The sequence below is a fragment of the Euprymna scolopes genome, chromosome 9 (assembly GCF_053919585.1).
Source record: "Euprymna scolopes isolate OS-2025 chromosome 9, ASM5391958v1, whole genome shotgun sequence".
Taxonomy (NCBI): domain Eukaryota; kingdom Metazoa; phylum Mollusca; class Cephalopoda; order Sepiida; family Sepiolidae; genus Euprymna; species Euprymna scolopes.
Genome location: NC_136490.1, coordinates 19626664 through 19645330, shown reverse-complemented (window position 1 = coordinate 19645330; position 18667 = coordinate 19626664). Strand labels below are relative to the sequence as shown.

The window sequence follows — 18667 nt, the reverse complement described above, 5'->3', positions numbered from 1 at the left end:
TAGTAACTTCATCCTAAGCCGATTCGGTCCACCTCAGATAAATGCCGCAGTATATATATTCGTAAAATAAATGAGGAATTATATTTGATAGTGTTAACATAGGTTAATTTAGGAATATTAGTTAGTATACATTAGAATATATATATATATATATATATATATATATATATATATATATATATATATATATATTTATTCATTTTCACCTGCAGACATTACTATTTCATGCTAACGCAATCATCACTGTAGGGTAACAATTCCTCCCAATCATGAGATTCAAACCCAGTCACAAGGCCACTTTTTTGCTTCATTTACCGAGCCTCTACCTCAAGACCACCAAACAACTGCCACGAAAATGAAGGGGATTAAGAACTATTAAACGCTGAATTTAGAATGTTCCCACGAGGAGAAGTCCTTGCATATACACTAGTTGATTGCTTTAGTTATAACTCAACTTACGTATTCTTAAAGTGCTTGATAATTGTAATCAAATATTATTCATTTTTACTTACAGACACTAGTGTTTTATACTTACGCAATTATCAATGCAGAAAATGACAATTTCTGTTGGTCATGAGATTCAAACTCAGCCACGAAGCCACCTTTTTGCTCACTTTTCTGAGCTACTTCAGGACCACCAAACAATTGCCGAGGGGTATGAAAGAAATTAAGAACTATAAAACGCCAAATATATATAACTTTATAAAAAGTAATTTTCAATAAAATATCAAATAAAACAAGCCAAAAACTATAAGGTCCCCCAACTGATGCCTTGAATTTTAGGAAAAAAATAAAAATTAGCCCCAAAAGGTGTTTTTCACACTTAAAACACCTGGGGCTGAAGCCCCAGAATTTTCCCAGGGTCAAATATTACGTTTCCAGATATGGTCTTGCTTTTGGGTAATTTTCAGCAGAATCTAATGCCCGGAAAAGATTTTGTGTCCTGAAAAGTACTATTTTTGGCCCTTTTGACCCCTTTTGACCCCCTTGTGACGCAACCAGAATTTAAAAAAAAATCTGAGAATGTTACATTTCATCCCTTGAGTAGTTGTAACGTCATGCAAAATTTCAGAAAAATGTAATGAGTAATTATTGAGAATTTTGAGAACGAACGGACGAGGGTGAATTCTAAGGTCCACATCTGACTACGTCGGTGGACCAATAAATCAACCCATCAATTAATTATCCAGTTAATTCATTAATTAAATAGTAATCCATGAATGGAGAATCTGTTATCGAAGTATGGGTTGTAGTATAAAAATACTTCGTTAAAATGTGAAAAGCTTGAAACATTTTAATTGCTCTAACTAGTATATTGAGCTTATTAGGTTACAACTTTAAGATAATATTTATATTATATCGTAACAAATCTCTCTCTCTCTCTCTCTCTCTCTCTCTCTCTCTCTCTCTCTCTCGTATAACAATGGCGGAGTCACCCATTCAAGCCAGGAATCCATGAATAGTTTAATATAGATATTCAAACTCTAGCCGCAGGGCCTGCTGGTATTTCTCCATGTTTATATAACTACAGGCTCATCTCTCTTTCATTCAATATACACACGCGCGTGTAAGTGTATATATATATATATATATATATATATATATATATATATATATATATATATATATATATATATATATATATATATATAATTTCTAGTGACACGATTAAAGACATGTCTACGGATATAAATATAACATATAAACAGCGTTTGATAGATACGTGTTGAGTCGTGTGGTTAAAAATAGTAAGATTCGAAACCGAGACTCCAGTAGAGAAACCGAAACTGCTAGTGGCGGATATGTCAGTTTTAAATGAATGTATTCACATTTGCACATAAAATAATCGAAAGTTCTCAATTTTATGGGAAGAGTATTGCTTTTACACTAAGTGGAATTCATCATTTTCTCCACACGGTAATGTGCACTAATATAAATTTACCAATGGTAGTAACATCCTGAAATGTGTGTAAAATTCCTATTTACTTGCCGCTCCACGAGGGCAGAGTTAGACACAAGGTCGGTTTTTAATGTGGGGAAAGTCCAGCTTCCCAAAAAGGGGCACTGTGGATAGTAACAAACATTAAAATTGCCTCAATTTAGAAGGATTTCTCGTCCACTGATCGAGGTCAGAAAAGGTGAGGTGTAGTATCAGAACAGATACTACACTTTGCTTCTAACCAAAAGGCCAATGTCTGTAAAGTTATTAAAATAATTAACCAATGAAATAAATATACACGTTATTAAAAAAATACACACACCAAATAAAAAAATTATATAAATTGTTCAAAACCAGTTAGATTAATCTATCCCTGACGATAAATCCAGAAAGATTGGAAAGTACTCGGTCTTACGAAAAAGATAGCGATTACATCATCCAATTCTTGTCAAAAGTGAAGATCGTTATTCTGAAGGATCCAAAACAGAATTAATAGATAAAAAAAAACGTCTATTTTATGTAATGATATATGCACGCACACACACACGCACACAATATATATATATATATATATATATAAATAATGGGGTAGTCACCAACAATGTGTATTTTTTAACATTATTTTATTGAGAATTATGTTTGGATCATTGTAATAATGTTTTTAAAAACATTATTACAATGATCCAAACATAATTCTCAATGAAAAACCAAGACACGGAATAATAAAATAATGTTAAAAAATACACATTGTTGGTGACTACCCCCTTATTTAAATATACATCTTTCTTTCGTTGGAATTTCTTAACCCATTTTATATATATATATATATATATATATATATATATATATATATATAAACATGCGTGTGTGACAAAAACCCATGAAAGTGAATGGGTGAGAGTAGGAGGAGTGAAGCAATAAAGTCAGATGATCATGTCACAAGGAGTTAATAAGAGCAAAACTGCAGGAAATAAGCAATCGTCATTTCCAACATGCTTGCAACAAGTGGTTTGACGTATGAATCTGACTTGGGTGGAGGCGGCGGTGGCAGCTAGTTGAGCAGATCAATGCTAACAAGAACAAAAGGACCGGCCATTGGGGACAACACGGAAACTGCAATTGCACAGCTGCAATCACGCAAAGAAAGACTTTCGAAGAACGAGAACGAGATCAAAATATTCCAAGCAATGCCACTCTATACATCGCAAATCTTTCTATCATAAGTAAACCAATCACAGTCTATATAGAAATGTATTCATGTCAATTATTTGGTTGGTTGTATTTGCTTTACAACATACCAACCATTTTGAGGTTACTTAATGCCAAACCCAGTAATTTTAGAAAAGGATTTATTCTTCAAATTGTTTATATCTTCAGATATGTATTCATAATATTAAGCTTGATTGTTTTGTAGAAGAAAATTGTTCTCGTATTACAGTTCCAGGTGAGCATTGTATAGAGATAGCGGTTTCAATCCTATCCAAAGCAGGCCAGAGGTTTAATTAGCCAAAACGTGGTGAGACAACAACTATGGAAGTCAGTAATTACTAGGGATACAGTTACAAGAATCAGCATTTCTATTCCGTCGCGTTTAATCACCAGAAGAAGGCCAGAGGAAGAGTTGGCCGAAACGTGGTGAAACAATAACTATGAAGATAAGCATAACAGTCCGCAGAAAATAAATAAATGCAAGAAAATTGTTGTTTTTGTTTTTTTTTTTACTTTACAGAACATAATTAAGTTTTGTAAAGATAAAAAAAAAACAACAATAACATCAATGTTTGATGGATTTTTGTTCAGGAAGCCAGTATCTTCAGACAGTCTGATCTGATAGCACCAGATGCCCTAACAGATATTACTCTTCCGGGCCAAAGTGAACTCGGAAGCAATGGTAACTAAAAAGCAACTCCACATTCTCCACAGTCTCCCAAAGGGGACTTCACCACTGTGCAGCATTACAAACATTCACATACTTAGACCCAACACATTGTAACAGAGTATATCGCAAGGAACATAGGACAATTAATAGCTCAACGATATTCATTTCCGGGTACTTTCCTCAAATAAAGCATGATCGTCTTCTCTCACATGATCACACTCCTTCTCTCTTACCTCTGTCCTCTTGGACGCCATCTACGTATCTATTGTGGTCATGAACGTGCTCTCAAACCTCTTCCCGAACATGCTCCTGTCTGTTGCACACGTTCTTTTTCATAGTATTTTTCTTTATCCTTATGATGACATCATTTCGTATCCATTTGCATACGTGCGTCTGCGCTCGGTTACTAGATGTATTTTAAGGTCATACTCTGAACCTATTCCTATCATGGAGTTTCTATTCATCTTAAACAGCTAGGTCAATATAATTATTCCAATCGATCATATAAATAACAGGACCAAAAACCTAACTAGTTGAACTTAAGGAATTAGGCAACATCTCTCTATATAAAACTCAATACGTGTATGTGATTTTCGTGTGTTCCATAGAAATAAAGGTTACAAAATCTATATAAAGTCTAAAACCGTATTCTTAAGTAAAACTTATGGAGGAGGACAATGGAAGGGTTCTCGAATCACTAAGCGAACTTCCGAGGAAGGCTATGAAGCTGCACCTACCTAAAATTTCAAATAAATATTGCTTTTATGAAACTTAATATGTACAAAATTCTCCGAGGAAGACAATGGAAGTGGTCATAAATCTCTACCCTACACACTATATGTGAAATATTTACGTTTTCTTACCTCTAGGTAATCCATGAGGAAAGAATGTCCTTAAACATTCAAATACCGATTTTAATGAAATTTTAACCATATATTTAAGACATTAATTCAAAGAATTTTCCAACATATCAGTTTCTTTCGGTTACATTAGGAGGTGAAATGAGGAGATTAAAATCAAAGAAATTAATATGTTGCTATTAATGTGTCTATTCAGTCTCAAGAGACAATGGATACCCCCTGTAAGGGTAGCTGTGTGTGTGATTGTGAGGCAAGAGTTGCGCAATCACATATACACCTCTCCTGAATCGGCACCGTTTGAGTCCAGTGGCAAGAAGAAATGTTAGATAACTGGAAACAATGCTGAGATAAGCAGAGAGCACATACAGCACTTGGAATTCCGAAATGGTCTCTCATTTTAGTACTGACCAAGCTCAACGTTGCTTAACTTCGGTGATCTAACAGGAACCGGTGTGTCGACGCGGTTATGCTGTATATGGTGTTATAAGAATAGTGAAAATGTAGATAATAGTGATCCTCATTCAATCCCGAACAACATCGGGTCTTCTTGCTAGCAAATTATAATAATACACTAAGCCAAGTTCATACGTTATTACTCCCTCCCCCCTCTCTTTCTCTTTAAAAAGATGCAAATGTAAAAAATATATTTTTCAGTTCATCGGATGTTGTTTTTCTATCAAACATATAAAATCAAAGTGTAATATCTGTTCTGTCCAAATCAAAGTGTAATATCTGTTCTGTCCAAATGCCGTTTAATTATATCGAGGGGGCTGCATTCGTACTGAAAGTCCACAGAATAGAAATATGACACAAAGTTCTACAAAGGAAATAGACCAAACATATTTTGGAATTACATTGCTCAAAGTACTTAAATAAATATGCTTCAGTTGGTGCAACAATATCATGGGGTATTCGTTTGCGTCGGACGTCCGTAGAATGGAAATATTTTTCGGCACAACAGTAATATACAAAAATGAAGACCCCAACTGGACTTTCCACGAATCCCGCTACTCATCTGAAAATCGACTATATCATTACCCTCACAATATCGGCAAAGAAAGAAGCACATTAACACAGAATAACACATAAGGTGTTTAGTTAAAAATTACAATAATGATTATCTGTGGAACATATTACCACAGAAATGCTTCCCTACAGACTAAAACATGGTCGTCTCCAAATCCAATTTAAAAAAAATACTTGCCATAAATTAACTTAAATTTACTAATCAAATTGTATACATTAAATTCATAATATAGTTATTGAAATGGTATTTACTCGGCGCTTAGCTATCAGCAATGACTCACTTACATTATTACAGTAAAACAACATTTTAAATAGTTGTTATTAACGAAAAATTGTTATCTCATGCTTTAAGAAAATAAATAGACTAATATTTAACAAAAATACATATGTTCGACTTATGATACTATAGGCGCTTCCAACCCAAGGATGGAGGAGAAAGAGAAAATCTATGATAAAGGAAAAGAGGAAAAAAGTTTATCGGGAACAAAGGCATTGGAAAGAATAGAGAGGACTACTGAGGTAGACAGGAGCAGATGAAGTGGCATTATTAAGCAAGATAGGGCAGTTATTTTAGGACAAATGGTATAACAGGGTATAGATCAATATATTTTAGAGTTTTGTGTTTTCTTTTAGATGCAGTTGTAATTAAAGTGTGACAGATGACGGGAACAAAATGATCTGAAATATATTTGTTATGTATTCGCTGCAGATAGTTGTTCCAAAATGCGCTTTCCAGACTATATAACTATTAGCATCTACTTTTGTCACTGGTTCATGATATATACACTGACAGCGAGTAAAATACAACACAGTCGATCTATAAAATAATATTTTGTTTTATTTCACACCGACAATCAGCTTTGGATTTTAAGCTATTACCGGTGTTTTGACATCACAAAACGTGCGAGGTGGGTGTGGATGTTAGCGGCGAAGAAATGTCAACCTCGCTCTTTTTCTGACCGACTGCTTCAATTTCTCTTTTTGACTATTTATAGAAACATTATTTTTCCATTGGAATGTTTAATATTTCCCGTTGTCTATTGTTTCAATCCTTTGACCGATATCCTCTCACATACTTCTCGGTCAAATAATGCATTCCAATAGACAATGATGTACAGTTACGCATACCACATATGGAAGCTATCTGCGTGTATACAACCCATCTAATGCGTCTTTTCCTGGTACGTCTGTCAATATCCAACATATTTAGGATTGTCAAGAGATTTTACGAATACATTTGGCGACAGTGTTCGGTTAAGGACATTTAGAAGTAGCCAGTGGACACAGTCGAAAGCAGATCCATGGTTTGGCTAAGGTCGGGGATCTTTGACAGATCGAGATGAACTGACAATAACTGACGAGCACCGTATTGACAGTGGACCTTATCGCTAAGAGGGTAATTTCCCACGATGCTGTCACACACGCATGCAGCTCAACCAATATATATGCGTAATGTGTCGGAGTCCTTGTTTTCCTTTTGGAGTTGTTTCATTTTATTTCTTTTATATATTTGTGACCCGTGCGCATCTCTACGACAGCCGCCGGTGTTAGAGACAATGGTACGACCACAGCAAGCAGATAAGACAAAGGAGAACAAATCCACGGCAAATAACGTTGGGGATAGCGATGTTGTCGAGCGGGGTACATGTTGTCATAAACCTATGATTAAAACGGTTTATATCTATTAATGATTTAAACTGATTTTACTTTTTGAAGGTGTGTACAGAGACAGGCCATCGACCGGTCTCTGTATTCATGACGGTGACGGGAGTATAGGTAGAAACTTTTTTCCCTAAAACACACACACACACACACACACACACACACACACACACAATAGATAAAATAAAAAAATCATCAGGAAATAGAAACGACTCTGGAACAAATACAAACATTTAAAATAATAATTTTTTTAAACCAGATAGCGTTTATTTCTGTGTGTGAAATATGTGTAAGTCACAGTCCTTTTCGAATGTTCGATATCTCCCCATGAGTATGAAATTAAAAAGATCGGAGTCCATTAATAATGCGGACAGATGTGTATTTTAATAAGACGAAAGTTCAGGAACATCGTTCAAGTGGGAAAAGAATATTTGCATGATTCTAAAAATATTGCTGGAAGTATTTAGTGAATGAAGGAATCTTCCGAGACTAAGGAAATAATTAAAGCCAGCATAATTTTATGAAGAAAACTCTGCAAATGCAAAATACTAGGAGGAAAATGTTTGTAAGCATAAAATATTCATCCATGGTTGTCTGCATAAGCTTCATTAGTACAGGGATTGAGTAATTTGCCCGTTTACAGTTTGAACGTGACACTCTTACTAGTGTAGATTTTTAACATCGAGAGACGGGAGTTCACATGCGTGATTATTTTGCGAAAAGCTGTGTGGAAATCACGGAATTGTTGCTGAGATTTTGTTATTAGCCCGACGTGTGTGATAACCACGCGCAGCGGCGATAGTGACTTGCCGAAACGCTGTCTAGACCGGTTTGCTTTGAGCGTGCTGGCCCTTTTATACGAGCTTTCTAGAAGGTTCCGTCCTGTTTATTGTCTACATACGCAAGTAGACAAAAATATAGTCTCATGGATTTGTGTGTAAAAGTGATGCATTACAGCTGCGTCTCTATGCGCTAACAGGACTACGTAGGCGACCGGTGACAAAATGAAATTGTTCATGAAATGAATAAATTCCGGCCGTATAGATTCTTCTGATTACTTGATAAGTGACTTGATTTAGCTGGTCACTACAACTGTAATAATTTTTTTTAATTAAAAAGGAATGTAAAAATGATTAACGAAAAATGAGTCTATGTTAATAAATTCAGAGCCAAAATAATGACATTTGAACAGAAGCGAAGTATATGTTTTTGTGAAGAAAAAAAAACATGGCAAAAAGGAAGAAAAACTGGCTAGTCAGAATTAAATGCTGTATCAGGTCAACTAATATTAATGACAAACCCCAAAAATCCAACAAGATAATTTTATGTAGAAGAGACCCTCTCTATCATATATATATATATGTATGAGAAACAGTTATTGCTAATTCTCTCACAGAATCGTTGCTAGTTCCTATCTACTTTATAGTTATTTTTCCGGAAAATCCTAGATTGAGTTTAAATCTCTGATTCCTCCTTGTAAGACATTTTCAGCAAGAACTCGTTTGTCTACCACAACGAAGAAAAACTTTTCCTTCTTCCTCAGTGTGGCTAGAGCCAGGTGGACTTTCCACAAATAGAGCTTTTTTTGCAAGAATGTTCAATTTGTGAAATAAACTGTCGCAGGACTACTTCCCTGCAGATTACAACTTGATCATCGTCAACAGATTTCTATCTAGAAACATCCTCACAAATACAGTAGAACCCCGAGATACGGTGGTCCTAGGATACAGTTTTTTTTCAGGTTACGATGTAGAATACAATGTTTTCCGGCTGGTTATAGTATTTGCCCAGCCTTATGGTTTAATTTATAATGTTATTTGATTATATACATGTGTATTATATACTGTACTGTATTTTGTTACCAATTTTTAATGCCGTATCCCTAGGTTCTACTGTATTCAGATTTGATCCTGACAGCGATGCCATCTCATAATTTTTATGCGAGTGGAATTTGCCCTTGATAAGTATTTTTTTTGATTTTTAGTGCATTTTGTCATTTGTATGACACATTCCTAACCATCAATATATATATATATATATATATATATATATATATATATATATATATATATATATATATATAGATATTTTATTAACATTTTCACCCCAAACAAGGCACATCGCCACTTTGATGTAGGGCTACTATCAGGGACATAAGCTACAGGGGAACTATGTAGGGAGTTGGGCAGCAAGATATCGGTTCACGTTACACTTGAACCTCTGCATGTCAGTACAGTTGAGGAAACAGGATCCCGGAAGGGAGTTCCAAAGTCTAGCGGTTCTGGGGAAGAAACTATTGGAGTAAAAGGCTCTCTTACATCTAGGGATCTCTACTGTGAAAGAGTGGGATTTAGTTGCTTGTCGGGTCTGTCGGGGGTATTTACGTTGAGGCGGTACACGTACTTGCAGTTCGTCAGAGCATTCACCGTTAAATTACTTGTAGAACAGGCAGAGGGATGCAACATTTCGTCGATGGGACAGAGGCTGAAGCTTAGATGATAGTTCAGGACCTATTAGGTTGGTGACTCTCTTTTGGACCTTGTCAAGGAGCGAGAGACTAGTAGCAGATGCACCAGCCCAAATATGACAACAATACTCCATCCATGTGCGAATGGTGGCCTTGTAGAGGTACAGGATACTTTCGGGTGTTAGTAGCTTTCTAGCACGTAGAGATAACCTACCTTCCTCGCAGCGGTCCTGGCAATACTCTCAATGTAATTTTTCCAACTCATGTTTCCTGTGAACGTTAGGCCGAGGAGTTTAAAAGATGTACTTTCAGATAAAGAGTCTTTGACCATTGCTATTGGTGGTAGAGAATGTTTCTTGTAATTATTGAAGGTAGCAAGTTTAGTCTTGGCAGCATTGAATGTGATCATCCATTTTTGTCCCCATTCCACTACAGATCGGAGGTCATCCTCTAGTGTTTCTGCCATTTCTTTAGATATTTGTTCATTTGTTTTCCTGTCGTGTCTGTTATAGAGTGTGGTGTCATCAGTATATATACCCATCTCACAAACAATTTTGACAGGGAGGTAATTTATCAATATTATGAATAATAGAGGTTCAAGGATAGACCCCCTGAGGCACTCCCGCATTTATATCATGTTGTTTAGATGTACGACCGTCGAGGACACCTGGATTTTTCTTTTATCTAAGAAGAATTTAATTATGTTAAGTATTCTTCTAGTGATACCGTACAATATTATATATATTACACGCACACAGTGGACCCCGACATATGAGCTATCCGAGTTACGAGAAATTCGAGATACGAGATGACTTTAGAGCAAAAATCCTCCCCTACATACTACATACGAGCGAAAATCCAAGTTACGAGTTTTTAGATGCAACTGCTAGGTGGTCGAGTGTGTTGCGTTTCACTACGCCTCCTTAATGGTGCCATTTTAATTCGAGATACGAGCTTCATCCGGGAACGAATGAATCTCGTATGTCGGTGGTCCACTGTATATATATATGAGTGTCTGTATAAACATATGCAAACATTTCCGATTACAAAAATCGCATTTGTTATACGAGAGGCATTGAAAACACACACTCATATATATATATATATATATATATATATATATATATATATATATATATATATTAGTCGTTAATAGACAGTTTCGTTGATCCACCGCTCTTCAATGTGGCTATATATGTATGTTTTAGACTGAGATTCAAATCTGGTCGTATTTTTCGGCAGTCTGGATATTGATCTACTCAACCATCGACGCAGCGAGGAAAGGGAAGATCGTACTGTTTGTATAAACAATATCAACAACCGAAGAGGATTTTTTTTTTAATATCTTTGCATTTACGTCAATAACAGCTGGCAGTCTCCATTTACCGTTACATCATATACATAAACAAAACAGACAAAAAGTTGTAGCGCGGTGACTAAGGATGAGTTCATTATGTCAAACTTTTAAAGTAAATGTGGTATTGTGGTGACTAATCCCTATTAAAACTTTTAACACCTTAAGTGTGAACGGATACCATAATACTTAGTTCGGCGCAACTTGTCATAACAAAGGTCTATACTAAATTTTAGCCAGATCCACCCAGTAGTTTCCGAAAAAAGTGGAACAGAAAGGCAGACAGACAAAAGGAATATAGATATACATACACACATATAAACGCATATTTTGCCCTTTTAACCGTTTTCTTACTGGATATATATATATATATGTAATTTTGGTTCGTTAAAAGTGAATAAAACCATATTTCTACGTTACCAATTTAATTGAAATTTTCAGAAATTCTATTTTTAAAGTCAAGGAATGTTTGCATGTTATTAAAATAATTTAACATTGCGAATTATAAAAATATTAAATTAAATAAAAAATATTTTTCGTAACTGCGAGATTATCGCCATTTTATTTCCGGTAGAAATTAGCCTTTCACTTATTGAGATAAGTATTATTTGTATTAATTTTTATGATACTCATGCAGAGAGTGATCCGTGCTGAAATAATGTTATTATTTAAAAAGTCATTCTTAACATGGGGAGGGAAGGATGTTTTGTACCTATCTGTACTTTAACCTTACAATTGAATAAAAAAAAAACATATCGTAAAACTTTAATTAAACGTGGAAATATAATTTTAAAAAATAGCGCGGATCGCTCTCTGCATTAGCACCATTTTTATTTATTGCGGACTATTATTCTCATCTTTATTAGTTGTTGTTTCACGACTTTTCGGCCAACTATTCCTCTGGCCTTCATGAAAAGAAGTAAGTACGTGAGAAATTATTTTTTCCTTTTATAAATGTTCAGTAACTTTTTCCTTTTATTATTCTTAAAGAGTAAAACTTTTCTTATTCATGAAAAGAGTTAAGCCTACATAAATAAATAAATGTTTGTACACGTGACAAATTATCAATAAATGGTTTAGTTACTTTTTAAAAAAAATTATTTATGAAAAGAGTTAACATGCTTAATTTCTATACTTATAGGTTTTCGGAATTTTTTTTCACTGGATTATTATTGATTGGACACTAATTAAACAGATTATTAAAAAAATTTAAAAAGAAATCATTATTTCGACATTTGAAAGTGGTGCTCACTTTTTAGTTATCAAAACCATAGAAAGTAAAAATAATATGAGCCTCTACCGCATTTATGAGTCAGAAATATATTTGTTTCTCATTTGAAAGGGGTACTCACTTTTTAGTTACCACGTTCTGGTAAATCGGTCACTCATTTTTTTTTTTCTTAATGCGGAAGTGTCTTCGGGAGATATAAAATGGTCGCATGTTGACGAAGCAATGTATCGGGAGGCGTACGGGATGAAAAATTATTGGTAAATTTTTAGATTAGGTCCACCTCCTCAATTTTCTTTTAAATGACGACTTGAAATGGTTTTCGACTATGCTGAATACGAAAATCGCATTGAAATTTTGCAGAAATAAGTAGTTATCAAGATATAAAAAGTTGTATTATGCATTGTAATCTTTGGCGGCCATCTTTTTTACGTGCGTGTATTTGTTTATGGCGCGTATGCACGTAAAAAGATGGCCGCCGAAGAATGCAATGCATAATACAACTATTTATTTCCGCAAAATTTCGATGCGATTTGCGTGTTCAGCATACTCGGAAACCTATAAATGTCGTCATTGAAAGGAAAATTGTGGAGGTGGACCTAATCTAAAAAAAATACCAAATTGTTAAACATTTCTCCAGCATGTTAGTGAAATTTATCATACTTTAAAAAACTGTTAAAAAAAAAAAATTTGAAAAAAAAAAAATTCACCTTTCATAAAAACAATTAAAAAAAAACACTCACAAACTGACTTTTAACTTAATAAGTAAAAAAAAAAAATTGTTTTTTAAACTCCAAACTTTATTTTCATAAAAACAATAATAAAAAAGTCATGTTCAATCTATAAAAAAATAGATCGAACATGACTTTTTTATTATTGTTTTTATGAAAATAAAGTTTCGAGTTTAAAAATTTTTTTTTTTTTACTTGTTAAGTTAAAAGTCAGTTTGTGAGTGTTTTTTTTTAATTGTTTTTATGAAAGGTGAGTTTTTTTGTTTTTTTTTAAACAGTTTTTTAAAGTATGATAAATTTCACTAACATGTTGGAGAAATGTTTAATAATTTGGTATTTTTTTTAGATTAGGTCCACCTCCACAATTTTCCTTTCAATGACGACATTTATAGGTTTCCGAGTATGCTGAACACGCAAATCGCATTGAAATTTTGCGGAAATAAATAGTTGTATTATGCATTGCATTCTTCGGCGGCCATCTTTTTACGTGCACACGCGCCATAAACAAATACACGCACGTAAAAAAGATGGCCGCCAAAGATTACAATGCATAATACAACTTTTTATATCTTGATAACTACTTATTTCTGCAAAATTCCAATGCGATTTTCGTATTCAGCATAGTCGAAAACCATTTCAAGTCGTCATTTAAAAGAAAATTGAGGAGGTGGACCTAATCTAAAAATTTATCAATAATTTTTCATCCCGTACGCCTCCCGATACATTGCTTCGTCAACATGCGACCATTTTATATCTCCCGAAGACACTTCCGTATTTAGAAAAAAAAAAAAAAATGAGTGACCGATTTACCAGAACGTGGTAACTAAAAAGTGAGTACCCCTTTCAAATGTTGAAATGATTTTTTTTTTCAATTTTTTTTTCATAATCTGGTTAGTGTTCAATCAATAATAATCCAGTGAAAAAATTTCAAAAAACCTATCAGTATAGAAACTCCACCACGTAAGTAAATAAATAAAAAATGTTACGTGCGCATGCGTTAGCCTTGACTAAGGGGGGTACTAAGGGAACGACCATTAAATAATTCTGCGGGTCGCCATGGAACTCAACGCCCAAGGAGTACCAAAATAGTTTTCATCATCTGAAGAAATTTTTTTTCGAAAAGTGGGTGATCACTTTTCCATGTAAATTTAACTTCAAATGAGCACCCACTTTCTGACCACCTGAGGAAGGGGCATTTATTTTCGTGTTTATTGGCTTAAAGGTTTTTTGACAACGCAGTTTGGTACGCGAATGCATATTTAACAGTTTTCGTTTATGCGCACGCATAGCATAAACAAAGGCTACGTCTGTGAAATGGAAAATAGTCCCAGAGTTCAGGGGTTAATACCATGCAAAAGAAATCAAACAAAAAACTTTTTAGCCAAGAAACACACAGAAAAAAGAAAAAAAATAGCATCCATTTTTTTTCTATCGAATTCATTTGCTGTTTTTATTGAAAACTATTTCCCCCCGGATTTTTGATATAATTTTCCATTGAGGGCCGTGCGTCTCACGTTCGTAAATAACAAAAAATTTTTTGTAGATTTTGGTGTGCTAAAAACGAATCTGCAAACCGTTTCCGTCGCAAAAAAATAGTTTTTATGATATGAAGAAATTACTTTTTCGAAAAAGTGGCGATCACTTTTCCATGTAAATTTAACTTAAGATGAGCACCCACTTTCTAGCCACCTGAGAGAGGGGGGATTTTTTCCCATGTTTATTAGCTAAACAGCTTTCGTTTATGCTCACGCATAGCGTAAACGAAGGCTACGGCGTGAAATGGAAAATAGTCCCAGAGTTCAGGGGTTATTACCATGCAAAAGAAATCAAACAAAAAACTTTTTAGCCAAGAAACACAGAAAAATCCCCCTCTCTCAGGTGGCCAGAAAGTGGGTGCTCATTCTAAGTTAAATTTACATTGAAAAGTGATTACCCACTTTTCGAAAAAGTAATTTCATGAATATCATGAAAACTTTATTTTTGCTACGGAAACGGTTTGCAGATTCGTTTTTAGCACACCGAAATATACAATAAAATATTTCGTTATATATGAACGTGAAACGGGCCTTAAAGTAAAATAATACCGGATTTTTTTGAGCAGATTTGCCGTTTAGTTGTACAAATATCCTCAAACCAGGTAATCACTAAAAGGGACTTTTAAAAGTTGTCACCTGTATCGAGCAAAAGTTTAAAACCACCGATTATATGCCAGCCTACGGCATGATAACATATATTGAGTGAGTTCCTAACAGTATTTTGTATAGTTTTTTAGTTTAAACTCATTTTCCCAAAATTTCCCCAAACTTAACGTGTTCGATACAGTCTGCCGCCATTTGTATTGTATGTAAACATTGAATGTTTTTGAACCAATTATACATTACATAAAAACACTAAAATCCTATCCAGTTAGGTAGAACATTTACTTTTCTTGCCTTTGATAACATTTATTTGTTATATATTTATTTTTTGACAACTTCTTTGTATCTGTGTTTAGTAATACCAACCCTTTTCATTTAATGTAACGTTTAGTCGGCTTGAAAAACAGTGTTTATCGGGGTATTTGAAAGCTACAAATAGTGGTGGACACTGTTGATTACTTTAAGTTAGAGAAAGGGAGTTAAAACTAAAAAAAAACTATACAAAATACTGCCAGAAACCCACCGATTATGCCAGCCTATGCCATGGTAACATATATTCGGTGAGTTTCAGACACTGTTTTGTATAGTTTTTATTTTTCAACTTACTTTCCCAAACTTAACGTATTCAACAGAGTCCGCGACCATTTCTGTTTTTTTGAGCCAATTAAACATTTTACATTACATAAAAACACTAAACAATTATCCAATTAGGTAGAAACGTAACTTACCTTACTTTTGCTTTCATTTATTTGTTTTTGGACAACTTTTTCGAATCTGTGTATAGTAACCCCCCTCCCCCCACCATCAACCAAATATTAATTACTAACTCACATTTTTGTAAAACAACAACAACAAAAAACATTTAGCGTTTCAACATTTTTGCTACGTTCGGCTTCATCCACTGATTGTTGGTGAAGTCCAAACCATGAATGATTGACAGAAACTCCCGAGGATCCAGATCAAATTCTGCAATAGTACAATTTTTTTTCATTTTCGCCTTTTTCACTTTTTGCAGTGGATTGCTGTACTAATATAAGAAACATGCATTTTCTCTTTTTATTAAATTTTTCCAGTACACCAAATTGAGCCACTGCAACGCGTGGCAGGGTACAGCTAGTATATATATATATATATATATATATATATTCTGGACTGCCTCTTGTATTTTTTTTCATAAAAATTAGGCACGATAACAAATATTTATTAGCAAAGATAAAATAATAAAAACAGAAAGGGACCAATAAAACACAGAAAGAAAAACAAACGTGGAGACATGAGGACATTTAAAAAAAACAACCCTTTTTTATAAATGCACCAGTGCGAGTTTTGCTATTAAAAAAAAAGTCCAACTGTCGGTCATTATAATTAAGGCATAAAGAAAACATGTTTTCTTTTTTAGAAGACATTTTTATATCACATGTAGTGCGTTATTAAAACACACACACACACACACACACACACACACACACACACACACACACTTCCCCTCCCCCTCTTACACACATACAGTCTTTCACGTTTTTTTTTTTTAATTCTATCTTTGAATCTTGAGTCTGTGCCCTGCATTAAACTTCTCTCCTTTATACAGTTTACTAGTAGGGAGACCTGACGTTGTTCGGGTTTGAACGAGGATTAAATTAGGTTCTAATCTCACATACTTTTTGTCATCGAAATCCGCGAAATCGCCCATTGTTCGATCATATCGAATGATTGCCTGCTCTAGTTATGGAGCCCCCCCCCCCCCTCGGAGTGTACGAGAGGAAACTCTATATCCTTCCCCGGAATAACAGTCCACAACACATCGTAGTCTACTTTACACTGCAGAGAATCAACTGTTAATTTTATAAAATTATCTGTAAATAATGGCCTAACTTAAAATTTAAAACGCAACAGTATCATCGTTAAACTGTGCTCTAAACAGAAACATTCATTTCGAACGCGCCCCTATTTTCTCAAAGAACCAACTGCTGATTTTATGAAAGCAAGTTTACATAATCACTTGAATTAAAGTGAAGCATACAAAAGCCAACTACCATGGTTCACTTGTGCTCTAAAAAGAAACATTCATTTCAAACGCGCCTTTGTTTTATTTAAGAATCTACAGTTGCTTTTCTCGGTTATACCTTTCTGCTTGTGTGCTGATAAAACTTCTCAAATGCACTTGTCATGTTAGGTGGCATAAATGTGTTAACTTTGGTCGAAATCGAACTGTTCCTTCATTAATCTGACTTTTTCAATTATCGATGTTCGATGCTTATCAGACGCATTCCGATACAAAACCTACATCAGAACACTCTCAGACACATCAAGTACCTTCTTGTGATATTTAAAAAAAAAAAAAAAAAATCGGCCCAGCCGTTTCCGAGTTCATAGAAAACTCTCTCTCACACACTCAAAGTTTCTTTTATATATTAGATAGATAAGTAGATAATACAGCAGTTGCCTTGGTAGTCATCTATGTTCCATTCTCTTGAGGTTCCTTGCACATCTAAAATTATTCTGCATTGAAAGATCTGCCATAGAGTAGACTTATACGTTCTACTATTTCCTGACTGGTGACCTTGTCCTGTCGTGAGAATATTTAACGTGACATCATTGTGTTACGCAAAATATAGGTTAGCGAGTAGGAAAGACCTAGCAAACAGGAATTAGCTTTCCGGAAGTGACGCAGGATAGTGAGCCGTGGAAAAAGTTCTGCCTGCGAAATGATGCAAACATGTTTCGAAGGATAATCTTTCTTCCACCTATGGGCGGGGGCGTATTGGGAGATAGTTTATTGCATGTAACTTCAAAATGAATTTTTAAGAACAAGGATATTAAGAAAATATTAGACAAAAAGAATAATGAACCATAGGGTCTGCCAAACGATTGTGAAAAATGGACCTCATGTTTCCGTGACGTCAGATTTGTGCTAACTATACGAACTATGGAAAAGCAGAAGTGACTTAATTATTTTTAAAACCTTTGTTTATCTTCTTCAAACTGCAATTAATAATTAATCTTGGTTAAAATTTTGTTATGTTTTAAGATTTATACAGTTTAACGATTAATAATATTATAAACATTTTTATATTAAATATGAAATACGGTATAAAAGTTATACTGATAATATTAATTTATAATAAAGTTACATCGTGTTACATATAGGGTGGGGTAATTCTGTGGTGAATTTTGGCAGTCCCTAATGAACCGTTATTACACATGACTCACAATTGTGAACGAGAGACGCCATGTTGCAATTGTTACTGCAAACAACACTACACATCACGAAGGAGAGAGTTATTAATGATAAAAATCGCGAGAAATAAACCGAATTTACTTTATTATATAGATAAAACAATACATTATCACTAAATGTCTTTTGCGCTAAAATGAATGGGACC

General features: G+C 34.3%; 1 protein-coding gene and 1 pseudogene across 1 annotated transcript in view; both read right to left on the bottom strand.

Annotated features, from left to right (window-relative positions):
- LOC145284453 (uncharacterized) overlaps positions 1-18667 on the bottom strand; it is a 1345403-nt gene that overhangs the window by 1062348 nt on the left and 264388 nt on the right. The gene's annotated exons all lie outside the window — the stretch shown is intronic.
- On the bottom strand, positions 5038-5155 carry LOC145285093 (5S ribosomal RNA; annotated as a pseudogene).